Source organism: Nycticebus coucang, chromosome 10, assembly GCF_027406575.1.
Source record: "Nycticebus coucang isolate mNycCou1 chromosome 10, mNycCou1.pri, whole genome shotgun sequence".
NCBI lineage: Eukaryota > Metazoa > Chordata > Mammalia > Primates > Lorisidae > Nycticebus > Nycticebus coucang.
The window spans coordinates 108,501,325-108,521,646 of record NC_069789.1 but is presented as its reverse complement, the minus strand read 5'-3'; the positions used below and the strand labels follow the sequence as shown (position 1 = coordinate 108,521,646).

Here is a 20,322-nt window from a genome sequence, read left to right as displayed (position 1 = left end):
AAGATGTATAAAGACTGTGGTGCTGAGTGGAATGAAGCACTCATGGAACAAAACTGCACAATAGGGCTCATCGTGTGAGCTAAAATAAGCAACCTCACAGAGCCAGAAAGTGGGATGGAGGCTGCTAGGAGCCAGGAGGGATCAAGGGGGTGACTTGTTCACGGCACAAATTCCCAGTGAGCAAACCAAACATCTTCTAGTATCTGCTGCTCGGCGTGGGACCTGCAGTGAACACTGCTGGATTGTTCCTTAGAAATTGTGTGAACTGGGGAAATCTCAAGCTAAGTACTGTTAGTATAACAAAATATCAATATTTAAGGAGTAATAGAGTATATCTTTAAATCCAGGTAAAAAGCACAAGATGAATCTGCTCCTGATCACCGTTGTCAGCAGCAGCAGCAGATAATAATGAATGGAACTTTTCCTTAACTGCTGCTTCTCTAACTGCAGGAATTAAGCTCCCTCCCACAGTCACCAGAGCACTGGAGTTCCCAGCAGAATACAATTACTGATGTTATCATGTGTTCGGTATGTACAGAGTTACATTGTTAAAAACACACCTTGTGGCTCAGTGAGCAGGGCTCCAGCCCCATATACCGAGGGTGGCGGGTTCAAACCCGGCCCCGGCCAAACAGCAACCAAAAAATAGCCGGGCGTTGTGGCGGGCACTTGTAGTCCCAGCTACTTGGGAGGCTGAGGCAAAAGAATCGCTTAAGCCCAGGAGTTGGAGGTTGCTGTGAGCTATGTGAGGCCACGGCACTCTACCGAGGGCCATAAAGTGAGACCCTGTCTCTACAAAAAAAAAAAAAAAAGGAAAAAAAAAAATAGCCGGGCATTGTGGCGGGCACCTGTAGTCCCAACTACTCGGGAGGCTGAGGCAGGAGAATTGCCTAAGCCCAGGAGTTGAAGGTTGCTGTGAGCTGTGTGATGCCACGCACTCTACCGAGGGCGATAAAGTGAAACTCTGTCTCTACAAAAAAAAAAAAAAAACACACTTTTTATTCCAGAAGTGTTTTCAGACACATGGTTTTTGCTCATGCTGAGGGAATTCTTATGGTTTCATGGTACTCTTTATTGTAAGTGTGAAGACATTTCATGATACTCTTTATTGTAAGTGTGTGACTAATAACACAGTGAATTTAATGTGTAATTTACAGAAGGTTATGTGTAATTTACAGAAGGTATATTTATTACTACTATCTTTCAACACCTAAACCTTGTATGATCTTCACTGGGATTCTTCACCAACAACCACCTCAGTGAGGATGTCATTAAATGGCATCAAGAGTCAACAGAACCGGCATGAGGGCCAGGGCACTGGACTCTCTTTCCTGACTCAGCTTCCAACTAAGAAATTATTCCCCCTCCTGTTCTAGCTCTGCTGCTGGTTCTGCTTCACCCGCAAGCACCCTGTTGCCAGATCCAGAGTTTGCTCAGACTTTCCTTCTTTGCAGACTCTGCCTCTCCCACAGCTGAAACGCACACTCACCTGATACCCTCTCCTGCCAGCATGGGTGGCTCAGCGTGATGGTCACAGCAACAGCAGTGCCTGGGAATGAGGCAGCCAGAACCCAAGATTAAAGGGTGATTCTGTGACGGCCTCAGCCCTCAGAACCTTTCACCTGTGGCAGCAATGACAGTGTAGTCTTGAAGAGTTGAAAACATTTCTGAAAATTTTTTCTTAGTTGCTAATTAGCAAAGGCAATTACAACGTCGTGTGAGCATCTCCAAAGACACTGCTGAAATAAGTGCAAGAGGCTGTCACTTTCCTATGTTCCCTGAAGGCTGCAGGAGCAGAAGATGCTGAGGTTTAGTGTGTGAAGAACTAGCAGAGAAGCCTATATATCTCATTGGATTCCATGCTTTTCTGAGATTTTCTTCTTTCTATAATCAAGTTTATTCTTGATCGTCAGACCCCCAAATTTCCCCCGTTGTTTAATTATTCAGCAGGTGAAAGCAACCACTGAAAGGAACTTGACAGGACTAATGAGATAAGAAAAGAAAAACTCCACATCAATGATCATCAATAATTTACATTACTTTTCACTGAACTCATTTCCATAACTAAATGAAAGTTAATTTGAAAGTAACAATAAGGACATTTTACAGGAAAATGTGCTTTACACATGTGAACCTAGCAGAGATGGGGAAAATCTAATCAGCAAAGAAACCTAAAAGGAGAGAAACATTTATTAAAGTATACCTCAAATAAAGCACCAAGATTGTTTATTTGGAAGATTCTACCATTATTTTAACTATTAGATAAAGCGAATTGATTTTCTCAGTTAAACACCTCTAGATGGTTACTGGAGTTGATCTACCCTTGGTTTTGCTGCACTTTTAGTAAGCATCATTTATCAGTTCTATAGTTAAGTTGGTAATTCTAAATATTAAGAATTTGGATTTCTGGCTTGACACCCATAGCTCAGTGAGTAGAGCACCAGCCACATACACCAGAGCTGGCAGGTTTGAGCCTAGTCTGGGTTTGCTAGACAACAATGACAGCTGCAACCAAAAAATAACTGGGCATTGTGACAGGCATGTAGTCCCTGCTACTTGGGAGGCTGAGGCAAGAGAATCACTTAAGCCCAAGAATTTGAGGTTGCTGTGAGTTGTGATGCCACAGCACTCTACTGAGGGAGACATAGTAAGACTCTGTCTCAAACAAAAAAAAAAAAAGAAGAAGAAGAAGAACTTGGATTTCTGATGCCCAAATCCAAAATTGGACCTTAGTCCACAGAATAAGGTAGATAGGGGCACTGCATGTCTGTCCCTGCCTCAGGGTACTTGGTGTACACCTGCTCAGATGTCCTATGCTCAGATTATATGCATGTCATTAGACAAAAGCATCCTGTATCAGAACATTCAGGGACTTATCAGAATGAGAATACTGAGTGCCCATCGCCAGTCCCAGACAGAGGCAGTCCTGGAGAGGCTCCCTCCATGTCCTCAACACAAAGCTATGTGGGGAGGGCTGACAGCCTCACAGAGCTGGGTTTTCCCCAGTCAACTGTTAGGAAGGGCAAGAGACAGGCAGGAATACAGGACACAAGTTCAGTACTAAAGGATTAGAATGGCTTCTCCTGGATGTGGAGAAGTGACTGCAACTAGCCAACTATGTTCCAGTTGCCAGTGAGAGTCATACAAGGGTGGTCTCTAGGATGCTGGCTTCCACACAAAGGCGGTGAACAATATCTAATTAGAACCAAGACCAAAACCATCATTCACTCTTAGGCATTCAAAGGGGTAAATGAATTTCAAGAAAACAAAATTTTGCCTGCCCTGGGGAGGTTATTGTGTACCAGCGACTGTTTCTAAACAACAGCCTGGATTTTCCAAGTACCTGTTACTGTAACTAGCCGTGTTTGATTCCACGTGCCAGTGAGAGTCACGCATGCATAGAAAAAATCAAAATGCTGGTTTCAATTCAATTATATTTTGGAACCAACATTGTCTTCTGCCAAAGACAAAGTTTCCAAAGATGTCACTAGGACAATTTTAAGGACAATTTTAAGAGTGAGCATTGTGGAAGAGGTTGTTGGGAGACATTTTCTTGGAAGGTGCCATGTACTGCAGGAGCAACAGAGACAAGGGTCAGATTTCAGGGAAACAGAGGGAGACATCCACCCACCCACCGCCAGAGAGCGAGACGTGGAGACTCAAGGCACATGATTTCAAATGACTGAAACCCAGGGCAGCAGAATTCCCCACCCTCCAGTCAGCTTTCTGGGGAAGCAGACCTCAGGCAGCGTATCCCCTTAAAGCTCTGCTCGACTTTTAGGTCCAGGGCAAACCGTGTCCATGTCTCGTGCAAACAAGGGAATGTGGTTCCCCAGACCAAGGCTGCCTCACTCACACAGGACAAAGGGCAGCCCACCGGACACCAACTTGGCCTCCCAGTTCACGGGGTGCTCTCCTCCTCCTGCTTGCATGAGGAGCTGCTTTCCCTTTGGAGAAGCCTCCTTGGCCATTGACAAGAGACCCCAAACATGCGCAGGACTCCAGCAGAAGATCACAGTTGTCCCAGGAAGAGATCCCACAGTCACCGTTGGCCTCAGAAGACTCCCGTCCAGCCTGACTCTGTCAGCCCTCCTGAGACGCACTTCCCCTGGTGGCCTGTGGTCTGTGATCTGACCTCACCGGTCATGTGTATTGCACCTGGCTGCCCTCCCTGGATAATTGCTGCATTGCAATGAAATCACAGAGAACGGTGAAGGCCACTAACCCAGACGCCTCGGGCTTTTGTTTTCATTAGCAAAGAGTGAAGACTAGTGAGACCTCAAGTGCAACGGGAGAACAGCCACAGAAAAGGTGTGGAAAGCTGCAAGGAGGAAAAGAGTAGGCACAATGGACTGGGAAACAGGAATGGGTTGGTGAGACGGTAACTGTATTCAGTGCGCCTGGGGATTACTGTCTCCAGACCCTGTCCCGGGCTGGACACCCGCAGCAGCTCTGTGCCTCCCAAGTGATCCTGGGACATGGCTCACCACTCCTCCTCAGTCAGCTTTTTCTGGAGGCCAAAGACAGATGTGATTATGGGATCAGTGGGAGGAACCTCCTGCAGGTCCACCCCTGAGCCTCGATGGAAAGAGGTGCCAGCCCCTTAGGCACCAAGTCCTCAACTCACCCCCCAACCCCGTAAAAAGCACCTTGCTAATGTCCCCCAAGACCATGCCAAGGATCTCCTGGGGGACAAAACCAGCCCAACTGGGAAGCAGCCCATGAATGGAAGCATGGACTGTTTTCAGAAAATGGGTTGTTTGGCCCATTCCTTCCTGCGATGTTTTCTGTTATCTTGTGCTGGGGAGTCTGCAACATTGGTTCATGTGCCAGAGGCTGCCAGGGTTGCCCCCCCTACTTGTGAAATAACTGCCTGCACCCTCACCGCCACCACCACTGAGACTATGTCCTGCCTCACCCTAAGTGGACAATGCCACCACAGAAGGTGCAAGCCTGGAGGGGGCCTGGTTCCCTGCCAAAGTCTCAGAGGTGTCCGGGAACAGAGCACATCCATGTTCAGTGGGTCCTTCTCCATGTCTGACACCTGCTTTCAGAGTGACCTAGGAGGGGAACCATCTCTCTGTTTCCCCAGAGCCTAAGGCCTCGGGAACTCCCTGTGGTCAGCTCTGGCCCAGAATGACTGGCTTCAGTCCATATGCTCCCTTCCAGCCAATCCCTGTGAATGACTTTCCCAATCCATGGCCACCCAAATAAAGATTTTCTGCTTAAATATGCCAGCTTCTGGAACGAGTCCAAGTTTTCCTGGCCTACTCAACCATCTGGCATCTGTGAGAGGTGTTGGAAGGGTTTGGGGAGTGTAGATGGGCAGGTCATAACCTGCTTGTGTCCCCTGGTGCCAAAAGAGTGATGAATGAGCATAGGAAGAAGGTATTGAGAAGAAGGTATTCACAAAGCATAAGAAGAAGGTATTCACAAAGGTAAATGTTCAAGAGTGTTCTCTATTTGGAGCAGAGCTCTGACTTGGGTGATCCCTCTGACACAGCCATTGCCCGCCAGGGCAGGAACAGTTGGTCCCTGGGGTGCGGGCTACAGGGATGGGGGTGGGGACAGGAACGGGGTTGAGGACGCATGTCTCCTTTTACAGCTGAGGCCCTGTTGAGCTCTGCAGCTTATCCAGCAGAGCCTGAAATTCTTCCTGGCCCAGGAGTAGTTCTGGTTCCAGCAAGTTCTCCTCCTGTGCATCCAGATCCACAAAGGGTCCCGCCAGTGCCTGAAACTCTGGTGCCAACAGGATCTTGTCTAGGAGGCAGGAGCCTTGCAGGTTCTCGAGGGGATACTTCCAGGCCAGGACTGGGCTCCCAGGTGGCTGGAATCTTCTCCTACGCCGGTGGAGACTGGCTGTGTGTGGGCTGTGGAGGGGCTGCCTGTGCTTCTCCAGGTGGACACTGGGCCTAGATGGCCTGGGGCTCCTGGTCCCAGCCCCACCATTGCCCAAGGTGGGTTGCCACAAGCTCCCAGTTGAGGCAGCTCAGACGGCCACAGCCAGTGTGCACCTGCCAGGCCAGCCTGCCACTGGCTGTGTCCTTGGTACTGAGGCCACTCAGGGCTCTGTTTGTGAGAGAGTACCCCTGCTGCCACTGTCAGGGGATGCAGCGCCATGGGAGGCTGAGCACTGGGCTCCCCTGTGGGCCTGACCTGGGTGGGTTGGAGCACCGCTGGGATGCTTGGTTCCCAGCACTCTGGATGTCGGGCCTTCCGTCCTGAAACCAGATGTGAATTGTGGACTCTGAGAGGCCTGTCTGTGTGGTCAGGGCCTCCTTGGGGGTGATTCCGAGACAACGGTTGCTCTCGAAAGCTCCAAGGAGGCCAGTGGTCTGCTAGGCCGTGATGGCCGTGCATCTTAGCCATTCTTCTCTGGGCAGGCTAAGCTCAGCTTCCAGTAGCTTCTGCTTCAGGAGGCGCCTTCTCTGGTTTTGGAACCAAATCTGGATTCGAGGCTCCACCACGCCCGTTGGCTTCCCAGCTTCTCTCAGGTGCTCATACCCGGGTAGGGATTTGTGGCGAAGGATGCTTCCAGAGCATCCTTTTGACTCAGGTTGAAAACCACCCTCCTCCTGCAGGATTCAGCTGGGAGAGACATTCCCGACGAACTTGGGGAATCCATAGAGGAAGACTGCACTGGAGGACACCGATACTGAGGTCTGTGGCCTCCTCCTTCCGCGTCCATCCTGCCAGGGGAACCTGTGCAGAAGTCGCCAGCAGGTGCCAGGCTCTGCTGAAATACCTTCCCAGGACTCCGCCCCTCATGAAATATTCATGAGCACTGGGTGGCGGCCTGGGGTGGAGCACTGCCCCAAGTGGCCTCCCACGGACCGGAGCCCCAGGGGTGGGGCTCAGAACAAGGGAGTCTCCAGGATGCTGGCCTCTGCCAGGGCTGTGAACAATCCCTAACTGGAAACAAGACCAAAACTGTCCTTCACTATTCGGCATTCAGAGGCACAAATGAATTTCGGGAAAATGACATCTTGCATGACCCTGGGCAGTTATTGTTATTGTGTACTAGTGACCCTTCATAAATTATAGCCTTGAGTTTCCAGGTACCTGTGAGTGTAGCTAGCCACGTTTGATCCTACTTGCCAGTGAGAGTACCACTTGCATAGAACAATTCAAATCGCTGATTTTCATCCCGTTTTATCCCATACTGTTCTGCCACATCGAGAGTTTCTGAAGATTTTTCTCTTGCACAATTTTCAGCTCTAGCATTGTGGAAGAGGTTGTCTGGACAGACTCTCTTGGAAGTTGGCCCGGACCATGGGAGGAACGGAAACCGGGGTTAGGCTTCTGGGAGGAGGATGGCTCCTTACTTGCTGAGCCTGTCCCAGGCCTGACAGCTCAGGCTGCCATAGCCACTGTGCACCTGACTGTGTCCCTTTTACAGAGGCCACAGAGGGCACTGTTGCTGAAAGAGGGGCCCCACAGGAGCCTTGTCTCTGGTAGCCAGCCGAGGACTCCCAGCGTCAGTGGAAGCTAAGCACTATTGTCCCCTGTGGGCCCAGGCGGGCTGGAGCGCCGGGACCCTCGGTTCCTGGTGGTCTGGATGTGAGTGAGGCTCTTAGGTTCTGGAACCACATGTGAATTCTGGACTCTGGGAGTCCTGTCTGTCTGGACAGTGCCTCCCTGGTGGCGATTCCGGGAAAGTGGTTGTTCTCGAAGGCTCCAGCGAGGACAACAGTGATGGCTGTGCATTTTTGACGCTCTTCTCTGAGCAGTTCCTCCTAGGGCCAAGGCTCAGCTTCCAGTTACTTCTGCTTCCAGAGCCACCTTCTCTGGTTTTGGAAGCAAATCTGGATCCGAGGCTGTGCCAGGCCTGTTTGCACGGGTGCTGATACCCAGGTAGGGATTCGTGGAGAAGGATGCTTGCAGAGCAGCCTTTTGACTGGCTGAAAAAGGAGTCTCTTCCTTTGGGGTTCCATTGATAAAGAGCTTTCCGATGAGGGGAGAGAATCATGATGGGAAAACTGCACTGGAGGCCACAGAAATAGAGACCTCTATTCAGGTCCTTCCATCTGTTTAGCCCAGATGTGTGCAGAAGTAGCCAGCAGGTGCCACGTTAGTCTTAAATACCTTTCAAAGACTACACCCTCATTAAGTATCCAGGAGCTAAGTTCGCTATGGGTTAGTAGCTACCCAAAGTGGCCCCCACTGGGACTAGTATCATGGGGGTGGAGCTCAAAACAAGTGTGGTCTCTAAGATTCTGTCTTAAAAGGCTGTGAGTAATGACCAATTAATTAGAACATAAATGAAACCATAATTCAATATTTTGCATCCATACGTGAACATAAATTTCAGGAAAATGAAATTTTGTGTGCTCCTGGGAGGGTATTATGTACGTGTTACTGGTCATAGATAATAGCCTTGAATTTTGATGTACCTGTTACTGTAACTATCCATGTTTGTTTCTGGCTGCCATTGAGTGTAACTTGTGCATAACATAGTCATGACATTGATTTTACTTCTATTTTATTTTTGAACCAACATTGTTTTCTGTGAAATCAAGAGTTTCCAAATATACCGTTTCACCATTTTCAGCTGCAGCATTTTGGAAGATGTTTCTAGGATACAGTTCAATAAGGTGGAATGGACCAGGTGAGCAAATAAAACAGTTTCAGCCTTCTGAAGTAGGAGGAAGAGACACGCTCACCCACACAGCCAGCACACGTCCACACACACACTCGTCTACAGATCCACAGAGAGAGACAAGGCACACAGTGTTAATGACAGTTTCTTGGAAGCAGAATTCACCCTCCTGTCAACTATATTGTGAATTATATATCAATTACGTATCTCGTTAATGCTCGGGCTTATTTTTTTTGATACAGAGTCTCACTCTGTCACCCTGGGTAGAGTGCTGTGGTGTCATCATAGTTCACAGCAACCTCAAACTCTAGGGCTGAAGAGATCCTGTTGTCTCAGCCTTCCCAGTACCTGGGACTATAGGTGTCCACCACACTGTCTGGCTAGTTTCTCTATTTTAGTAGAGACAGGGTCTTGCTCTTGCTTAGGCTTGGTTTAAATGCCTGAGCTAAGGCAATTCAGTCTTTAGCCTTCCAGAATTCTGGGTTTACTTCTTTGTCCACTGCACCACTGGTGAACACTTAGCTTGATTTCATATTTTGCCTGTTATGAATAGTGCTGCAATAAACCTGGGTATGAGAAATCTCTTTGATCTCTTTTCTTGTGGATATATATGCCCAGAAGAGGGATTACAGGATCACATGGTAATTTATGTGTAGTTTTTTGACAAACCGTCATACAGGTTTTCCATAATGGCTGTACTAATTTCCTTTTTCACTGACAGTGTGAGTTCTCTATTCTCCATATCCTTGATATCATTTGTTAACTTTTGTGTTTTTTGACAAGAGCCATTCTACCTTGGGTGAGATGATATCTCAATATGATTTGAAACACATATTCCTGATTGTTAGTGACATTGAGCATTTTTTATATACCTGTTTGCCATTTGTATGGCCTCTTTTAAGAAAGTCTAGTCAGCTCATCTGCTCATATTCTCTGTATTGGTTTTTGACCCTGGGGTGTGGCTGTGTTTCCCCTGCTGCTCTTGAACTCCTGAACACAAGTGATCCTCCTGCCTCTACCTCCCCACTAGGTGGGACTACAGGCTTGTACCACCTCACTTGGCTGTTTTCTTTAAGTCATTTTACAGTTTCAGGTGTTACATCTGTGTCTTTAATTCACTTTGACTTGACTGTCATACATGGAGAGAGATAGGGATCTGACCCATTTCTTGAAGAAACTGTCCTTAGTGAATATTCTGTGTAACTGCCAAAAACCAGTTGTCTGTAAATAGGTGGACTTATTTTGGGGTTCTCTGTTATGTTCCACTGGTCTATGTGTCTGTTGTTAAGCCAGTACCATGCTATTTTGGACACTACAGCTCTGTAGTATAATTTGGAGTCAGAACAATGCCTCAAGCTTTATTCTTTCCTTTCAGGATGCTTTGGCTATGTCAGGGGTTCTCAGATTTTAGAGAGTTTTTTGTATTTCTGTGAAGAATGTGGTACTTTGATAGGGATTGCATTGACTACATAGATTGCTTATGGTGATTTTCACATATTAATTTTTCTAATTCATTAACATGGGATATCTTCCCATTTTTCGTGTGTTCTCTTCAATTCTTTTCATCAATATTTTATAGTTTCCTAGTAGAGATCTTTCCCCTCTTTGGTTAATGTATTCCTAGGATTTCAACTTATTTTTTGTAACTATTGTCAATGGGATTGCCTTCTTGATTTCTTTTTCTTGCTAGCTCATTTTAGTTTTGTGGAGATGATACTAATTTTTGTATGTTAGTTTTATATTCCTCAACTTTACTGACTTTGTTGGTTGGTTCTAGGAGTAATTTGGTGGAGCTTTCAGGGATTTTCTCTGCCTGAGACAATATTGCTTGCAAAGAGAGACAATTTGACTTTCTCTTCAACAGTTGTTATATTCTGTATTTCCTGTGGCTGCTTTCTCAGTATATTATTAACAACTAAAGTCGCCATGCTGATCCTTTGATATGATTACACCTTGTGAAATAATCACCACAATCAATCTAATTATCAAATCCTTCACCTCATACAATTACCACTTTATTTTTTATTCTTTTCTTTACTTTTTCTTTTTATATATTCTTTTTGGTGTGTGACCACCTACCATGTCAGCAAATGTCCAGTGTGTAATATAGTATAGATGCTTATTGCAATGTGGTTAAATCCAGATAAACTCATTTAAGTTACGTGTAGTCATTCAAAACGCAATTAATAGTAGGTAACCTAGCAGACATCATAGTTTCTGCTAGGGCATCTGAAATGTGCTCAGAAGACTCACATTAGTCTTCAGATGTCCAAAAGCATCTGACAGGAAGACTAGTTTTTAAGAAAGTATTGAAAATGTTATGTAATTTTTTGAATACTCTATGGAAAATGAGAAAGAGAATGGTTGTGTGGGTACCTATCATTGAGGCACACAGCCAAAGTGTCATCACAATGGGAAAAGTAAATCCTAAATTGAGACATCTTCTTTGGGGACATCTGTATTAACTGTGGTCACCATAGTCTCCTTTGTCCCCAGAAGGTATTAATTCTTCATCCTCTCCAACCTTTGGCCAATGGCTCCCTATTTCCTCCACTCCACTCTGCAGGGCAAGAGAACCAAGGAAAAGAAAAAAACAGTCTTATTTTTACTTGACTAGTTTCTCTTCTTTGGTCTTTAGGAGTGTGGGCTGCTCACAGACTTCCTCTTCTGCATAGATCATGAAATCTTTTGCATAAACTCACCATCCAGACCACACATCTCTCAAGTCCCAGACCACTGAGGCCCTTTCCTTCCACAAATCAATTAAGGTTTTTCACTGCTTTGCCTCCCATATCCTCCTTCAGCACCAGCTTCTGATCCTCTCATTCCTAGAATGTTCCCCACTCTCAGAATACCAACATCAAACATGCCAACTTGGAATGCACCTCCCACTTTTCCTTCTAGCTGACTTGATTCCCTGAACAATTTTCCCAGGTTCTCTCAATGCACAGAAACTTCAGCCCTGAATGAAGTTTCTGTATGAAATGAAGCCCTGTATGCCCTAAGACAGCCAGCTCCTTCAGAGTCCACAAGTCTAAGTAGGTGGGAACATTGCAAATCCACCGCTCAGTAGAAAGGGTGGGTGGGAAAATGTCTGCCCACCATTAAGGAGGAAAGACAGTGAAGAACATGAACTTTCCTTGCTTGAACAGAAAAGACCCTGGAGGACATCATGCTAAGTGAAATGATTTAGGAGAGAAGACACAAACCATGTGGACTCATTCATGTGGAGAACCCAGAAAAGCTCAGCTCACAGAGGTAGAGTAGAAAGTAGTCATGGGTGGGAGGACATGGGAGATTGGAGAAATTGCACACTAGTCCAGTTCAACAGGAAGAAAAGAGTCTAAGAAATCTGTGCTGTAGCATGGTGAATGTAGTTAACAGCCATGGATTGAACTTCTAAGACAGTAGGTTTTAAGTGGCCTAATCGCATACAAATGTATGTGAGTTGATAATCAGCTTGAATTGAGCACTCCACAATATACACATATAACCAGACATTGTGTTATACACCAAACATCTCTATGATTTTTATTCGACAATTAAGCAATAAATAATAATATTCCTTATGATATTTTTAAAGAAGAAAAAGGAAAATTCAAAATAAAATTGAAAATACGAATAATAAAACAGCAAAGAACATTTGAATTTTTCTCTAAGAACGTGTAACCTTCCCTGCTTTGAGGATGGGCTTCCTGTTCATCTCTGCACTCGGATGTTTAATGATGTGTCACACTCCACACACCTAAAACCACCTGTCCCCATCTCCTGAAGAAGGCTCCACACCCCCTGCACCCCTCATGTTTAATCCAGAAGACTTTCCCAGTTATCTCTGATTTCTTATTTCCTCTCACATGCCACTTTCTCCCTCTAAGAACTAATAATATTTTATTATTATTATTACTCATTTTGCAAGTGGTCAACAGATCCAGCACCTCAATTAAATAATTTATTTTATTGAGGTGAAATTCACCCAACACAAAATTAGACATTTTATCTGCACAAATCAGTGGCATTTTGTGCATCACAGTATAGTGGAAACCCCTCCTTTCCCTCTCTCTCTTTTTTTGTTTTTTTTGTTTTTTGTTTTTTGTTTTTTTTTTTTTATTTATTTTTTTTTAATTTTTTTATTAAATCATAAGTGTATACAATGATATGATTATGGGGATCATACACTCACTTCATAAACCATTTGACACATTTTTATCCCAGTGGTTAACATAGCCTTTCCGGCGTTATCTCAGTTACTGTGCCAAAACATTTATATTTGTTTTTTGTTTTTTGAAGGCATTCCCATGTTTCATGTAGATTTTTCACAGATCACATTTGTTGTCCCCCACTTGTAAATTAAGCAGAGCATTAAGGGGATATGCTCATTGATGTATGATTCACAGTAAAGCTGACAAGAGGGTGCATTCTAATTAGCAGGGTCTCTGTTATCTGAAATTGTGTCCATTCTCTCTTCCCCTCTGCCTCTCTCGCTCTGTTAGAGAGTATGAAAGGGTGTGTGGGCGAGTGTGAAAGCACATGGAGTGAGAATAAGATGGAGTCAGGCAGACTGGGGTAGATATGACACAGTTGGTCTAGTCAGTTGAGGTCCTGCCTGACCTTCACTCCCTGTTTCCAATTCTTACTGTTTTGTAAATTTAACTCCCATCCTAAAGATGCCTGTCTTAAAGAGTTTAGGTAGATTAATTTGGGAGATTAACTTTTAAATTAAAATATAATAGGTCACTGAGATATGTTTATTATAATTTGAAATACAAGTTGATATGGTCTTTGCTTTGTACTTTTATGTTTGAAACTGTAATTTTGGAAATGGAAAAAGAGAAAAGTGCTGCACAGGCTACCCCCAGAATCCTGGCTTTCAGACAAATAAAGTTTGGTGGACCCATCCCCATCTATGCACATTTGCAGACAGTGACAGATGATGGGATCCTCTTTGTCTGGCAAGAGGTGTGTAGGTGGGTGTATGTCTCCCACCCTCCATAGAAGCCAGACCCTCTTTAGTTCACATGTTTCATGCCACCTTTCATTAAACTGGATCCAGACAACATCTTCAGAAATGCTGTAGCTAAAAATTTTCAGGGTGACAAAATCAGAAACTCTCAATTTTGCAGAAAATAACATTGGGTCAAATGTCCATTTATAGGCTCGGCACCTGTGGCTCAAGCAGCTAAGGTCCCAGCCACATACACGTGAGCTGGCGGGTTAAAATCCAGCCCGGGCCTGCCAAACAACAATGACAGCTGCAACCCAGCTACTTGGGAGGCAGAGACAGGAGAATCGCTTGAACCCAGGAGTTAGAGGTTGCTGTGAGCTATGATGCCAGGGCACTCCACCAAGGGCAAAAGCTTGAGGCTCTGTCTCAAAAAAAAAAAAAAAGTCCATTTATAAATAAAATACAAAAAAAATCAATGTTTTCAATTATTCACATAGGACTCTCAGGGAAGTTGAACACAACTGCTACATCCAAGGAACAGGTATTTGAAAACCCAAGATTATTATTTATGAACACTTACTTCCAATTTGAACCCAGGGTTAGACAAAATTTTCATTTTTATGAAATGTATTTTAAACTACAGATGCGAAGTATTAAACGGTGGTTGTAACAGTTTTATTAGTAACCCCCCAGAAACATATAGAAAAGGGAAGCTCACCTGGGACCACTGTGGCCCCCTGCTGGAGTCCTTGGCATGTTCTGGGACTCTTCCCAGAAGGCAAAGGAGGCTTCTCTGAAAGGAAAGAAGCCCCACATGCAAGCAGGAGAAGGAGAGCACCCCATGGAGTGGGAGGCCAAAGCGGGCCCGGTGGGCTGCCCCTCATCCTGCGTGAGTCAGACAGCCCTGGGACTGGGCCAGGGGACCCATGTTCCCTTGTTAGAAGGAGACATGGACATTGTTTAGACTGTGGATTACTCTGCAAAAGTTGTGCCTGCACTGACAGGGAAAGAGCAGGCCAGAGTCCTCTGTCTCTGTGGACTGCAGTGCAGTCTTCCCACCATGGATTCTCCCACCTGCTGGGGAAGATCTCTCCCAGTGGAACACCACAGGATGAGGGTGATTTTTAGCCCCAATCAAAAGGAAGCTCTGCAAGCATCTATCGCCACGACTCCCTACCAGGGAATTGGAACCAGACAGAAGCTGGCTGAGCAAACAGGCCTCCTGCTGCCTCAGATGCAGATTTGCTTCCAAAACTAGAGAAGGCAGGTCCTCTAGAAGAAGTGACTGGAAGCTCAGACTTAGCCCCAGGACGGCCAGCACAGGGAGGAGCTGTTAAAATGCACTACATGGGAGACAAGTGTTCTCCTTGGAGCCATCAAGGGGCAACTACATTCCTGGAATCACCACCAGGAATCTCATAATCACATCTGCATTTGGCCTCTAGAACAAGCTGACTGAGGAGGAGTGGTGAGCTGCTATGGGTGTCCAGCACGGGACAGGGTCAGGAGGAATCCCCAGGGCCTCTGAATAAAGAGTGCCCTCTTGCACACCCATTCCTGTTTCCTGGTCCATTGTGCCTAGTCTGTTGCTCCATGTGGCTTTCCACACCTTTTCTGTGGCTGTTCTCCCATTACACTCGGGGTCTCACTAGTCTTCACTCTTTGCTAACCAAAACCAAAGCCCAAGGTGACTGGGTGAGCAGCATTCACCCATTCTCCATGATTGCATTGCAACACAGCATTGTCCAGGGAGGACAATCAGGTGCAATACACATGACCAGTGAGGTCAGAATCGCAGAGAACCAGCGCCCAGGGTAGCCGGGGAAGTGGGTCTCAGGAGGGCTGACGGACTCAGGTGGGACCGGACTCTTCTGAGGCCAACAGTGACCGTGGGGGCCTTTTCCTGGGACCAACCACCGTGGCCCTCTGCTGGAGTCCTTGGCACATTTGGGGACTCTTGCCAGGGAGGCCATGGAGTCTTCTCCAAAGGGAAAACTGCCCCACATACAAGAAGGAGGAGGAGAGCTCCCTGAGGCAGGGTCCAGTGGGCTGCCCCTCATCCCGCATGAGTCAGGGAGCCCTGGGACTGGGCCTGGGGACCCACATTCCCTCGTAGTTAGGAGAAACGGGAATGGTTTGCCCTGGACCTAAAAGTTGAGCAGAGACTTAAGGGCATCCTCTCCCTGAGGGCCGCTTCCCGGGAAAGCCAAGAGGAGGGTGGGGAATTCGGCTGCCGAGGGACTCGGTCATCTGAGATCTTGTGCTTCAGCTCTCGGTGGCTTCCTCTCTGGGGCCGAATGGGCTGAATGGGCAGGTGGGTGGCTGCCACACTGCTCCCAGAAGACCGACCCCGGTTTGTATTTCTCCTGTGGTCCCTGCCACCTTCCAAGAAAGTCTGTCCAGACAACCTCTTCCACAACGCTAGAGCTGAAAACTGTGCAAGAGAGACTTCTTCAGAAACTCACAATTTGGGAGAACACAGCGTTGGTTCCCAAAGAAAAGGGAAGGAAAACCAGCATTTTCAACTGTCGTATGCAGGTGAGACTCTCACTGGCAGGTGGGACCAAAGGCGACTAGTTACAGTCACAGGTACCTGGAAACGCGAGGCTATTATTGGGGAAGGGTCACTAGTACATGATAACCGCCCAGGGGCCCTAAAGATGTCGTTTTTCCCGAAATTCATTTGCGCCTCTGGATGCCAAGTAGTGAAGGACGGTTTTGGTCTTGGTTCCAGTTAGGGATTGTTCACCGACCTGGCAGAGGCCAGCATCCTAGAGACCTCCCTTGTTCTGAGCCCCACCTCCAGGGCTCCAGTTCCAGTGGGAGGCCGCTTGGGGCAGTGCTCCACCCCAGGCCCCCACCCAGTGCTCACGAATATTTCATGAGGGCCGGAGCCCCTGGAAGGTATTTCAGGGAGCCTGGCACCAGCTGGCTATTTCTGCCCAAGTCCTAACCAATATTTACACAACCAAAGCAAACAGATAACCTGCACAATGGGAAAGAATATTTACATATTTTGAATCAGACAAAAGCTTGAAGACTGGGATGTATGGAGAACTCAAACTAATCAGAATGAAGAAAGCCAACATCCCTTATATCAAGGGGCTAGAGAGATGAACAGAACCTTGTCTAAAGAAGTTAGACGAATGACTAACAAATATATGTAAAAATGCTCATTGTCTCTAATTATTAGGGAAAGGCAAATCAAAACCACCCTGAGATATCTTCTAACCCCAGTGAGAATGGCCCACATCAGAAAATGTCTAAGCTGCAGGTGCTGGCAAGGATGTAGAGAGAAGTGAACCCTTTTCCACTGCTGGTGGGACTGCAAAGTAATGCAATCTTTTTGGAAGAAAGTATGGACAACTCTCAAAGAACTCAAACTAGATGTCCTGTTTGATCCTGGGTATGTAGGCAGAAGAAAAAATATCCTTTTACCATAAGGACACTTATGCTAGACTGTTTATCATAGCTCAGTTTGCAATCACCAAAATGTGAAACAGCCCAAATGCCCACCAACGCAGGAATGGATTAACAAGCTGTGATATAGGTATATCATGGAATAGAATTCACCCATTAAAAAGGATGGAGATTTTACATCTTTTGTATTAAAATGGATAGAAATGGAGCACATTGTCTTAGTAGAGCATCACAAGGATGGAGAAGCAAGAATCCTATGTATTCAATTCTGATATGAGGACAATTAATGACCTAGTACATGATGGGGGGTAAGGGTAGAGGAGAGCAGAGACAGGGAAGGAGTGAGGGGGTAAGGAGGTCTTTGCATGTGACATACCTCTGGGAGTGGGACACAATTATAATAGGACTTTACTTAACAAATGCAATCAATGAAACCTAGTTCTTTGTACCCTCATTGAATCCCCAACAATAAAAAATATATAAATAAATAAAAATAAAAATCCTGACACATAACATGAAAAAAGAATTTAGAAAGAATTTTGTATGCAATTAAGTTGGTTATAATAAATAGAAAATCTCTATTTAAAACAACAAAGTTGTCTGTTCTCAGTTCATAAGACTTACATTCGAAGTCTTGTAGATTTTTGTTCTTATATGCACATTTTTATTTATATATTTATTTATTTATTTATTTGGTAGGGACAGAGTCTCACTTTATCTCCCTTGGTAGAGTGCTGTGGCATCACACTGCTCACAGCAACCTCCAACTACTGTGCTTATTCGATTCTCTTGCCTCTACTTCCTGAGTAGCTGGGACTACAGGCGCCTGCCACAATGCCCAGCTACTTATTCACATATTTAAAGTGATGAAAAAATACATCAAAAGTCAGAACTCAAAAAGTCAACCTACCATTATAGAGTTAATACAAACATTGTTAAACTGTTTTTCTATCTTTTTGCCTGCTAAGATCTGTGGTTGCTATGTTACAAGTAGCCTTGAGATAAGGTACCAGCATTCAGCAGAAGATCCAAGGTCAGTTACTCATTTAGAACTTAAAAAGCGGGGGGGGAGGGGGGGCTGTTTATGTTTTGAAACAACAGCCACTTTCTTTCTTAATTAGTACTGCTCTAACTCTTAAAGTAGCTAGGCATATTGTTAACAAATGGCTTCTTTTAATTTATATTATATTCCAAAACTTGATTTCTTCCCTCCCATTTGTGCTTGAAAGGTAGTCAAAAAAGTGTCAGATATTAACCAATTCTAATTTTCAGCTACATAACAAATTTTATTTCTTCCCACTTAGAGACTATCCAGAGGCTGTTCACCACCAGGTATCAACATTTACAACAACATCCAGACATCCATCTGTATAAAAATGACTATGCTTTCAAATGACTGCACCCCATTTACTGTGGCTCTGTGGATAGACATCCACTCCTGCCCTGACAGAGAGCTGGTTGCAGAGCCCCCTACCCACAATGCCCCTTTCTAGTGATGAAGCAGTCAGAGCAGTCATACACTTCACTGTAAAGCAGTAGCCCCACCATTGTCCCTCAGACCCCATGGACATGAATAAAACAGCAGGTTGATGAAAGCACCAGGTGAACTCGGAGGCAAAAGAGGGGCTTGTTGGGCTGCACCTCATAGTACATGAGTCAGGCATCCCCATCACTGGACATGGGGACCCAAGTTCCTCTTGTTGGCAGAAGGCATGGAAACCCCAATTCTCAGGTTGACGGTGTCTTCCCTAACATTCAGAAGGACAGGTGTAGGATGACATCATTGTGCAAAGGATCTCTGAGAATGTCATCCTTAATGAACTGGGGAAAGTCCTTTGTTGAAAACATGAGCTGAGAAAAAGAAATGTCTAGGTTCATGAAAAATAGTGAGAAAAAATGGACACAGTGTGGCCTGGAGCCCAAGCAGGACCACGTCCATCTGAAATGCCAAGAGGGTGGGAAGAGGGGAATACTGGTAATGGAACCGGGAAGCCTGCAGGTCTATAGTGACAGGTGTTGTCCCCACATTGCCTGCTTCTCAGTAACTGGGCTGGGAAGAGAACAGATGTGACAACAGGTAGCTGAAGTGTTGCCCACTCTCCAGGTGGGAAAGGTGGTCGACATTGATTCCTGTTCTTCTGGGGCTAGGAGATGAGAAAGCCCGTACAGCATCCCCCATGACTGTCCTGCTCCCCACACCAAGGAGTCCCCTTCTCTGCACTGTGCTTGAGAAGGCAGGACATAGGCCCAGCATAGATTGAGCTGAGGCCACAGCCCATCTCTGGTGAGGATCTGACTGCAGCTCCTCACCTCCTGTTGAGAATGGCATGTCCTCAGTGGGAGGACAGGGGCTGCTGTCGATTGTAAGAGACTTAAGGTTGCAGGTTTCCTCTTACTTCTCCTTACTTAGAGGAGCAGCTCAGTTAGTGTCCTGAATTCTTGTTGCCTGTCACTTGCCCTTCCTCAAAGTTGACTGGGAAAAACCCAGCTCTATGAGGCAGTGAGCCCTCCCTCCGTAGCTGTGTGCTGAGGACATGGAAGGAGCACGTCCACAACTGCTTCTATCAGGGCCTGTGATGAGCACCGGCTCATTCTGACAAACAATGGGCCTGGTGATGGGCACTGTTCTCATTCTGACAAGTCCCTGGATGTTCTCACACAGGATGCTTATGGGTAGTGACTTGTCTATATTGTAAGTATAGGACATCTTAGCAGGTGCACACCAAGTACCGAGGCAGGGATGGATGCACAGTCCCTCTGTCTACCTCCTTCCTTGGATCAGGTCCCATTGTGAATTTGGTTGCTGGAAATTCAAATTTTTAATAGTTCAAATTACCAAATTACTTACAGTGCTGATGGATGATCCTTACTGAAAATGCAGCCAAACTAAAGGTAGACAACTCCAGTGACCACCTGGAGGTGTTTAATTGAGAAGATCGTTTTGGTTTATGTAACAGTGAAAATAATGTTAGAAACTTTAGTAGTTAAAGCATCTTGGTAGTTTATTTGAGGAACACTTTGATAAACATTTGTTTCCTTTTATATTACTTTCCTGTTTAGACTTTTTTTTTAATCATTTTTAGGTTCACATTGGTAAAACGTATTTTCCTTAAAATGTCCATATTGTTACTTTTGAATTAACTTATGTTTAGTTATGGAAATTTGTTCCGTGAAAAATAATGTAAATGATTAATGATAACTAATGTGTTGTCTTTCTTATACACTTATCTCAGCATTAGTCCTTTCAAGTGCCTTTGTCTGATTGCTTTCACATGATGAATATTTATACAATGGGGAAGCTTTGGGTCTGAGGATTAAGAATTAACTGGATGTAGGAAGAATAGCATGGAGTCCAGAGAGA

General features: G+C 45.5%; 1 pseudogene; it reads left to right on the top strand.

Annotated features, from left to right (window-relative positions):
* Positions 1 to 7,272: 7,272 nt before the first annotated feature.
* The window catches only part of LOC128596508 (keratin, type I cytoskeletal 18-like), a 34,367-nt pseudogene continuing 21,317 nt past the window's right edge, over positions 7,273 to 20,322 (top strand).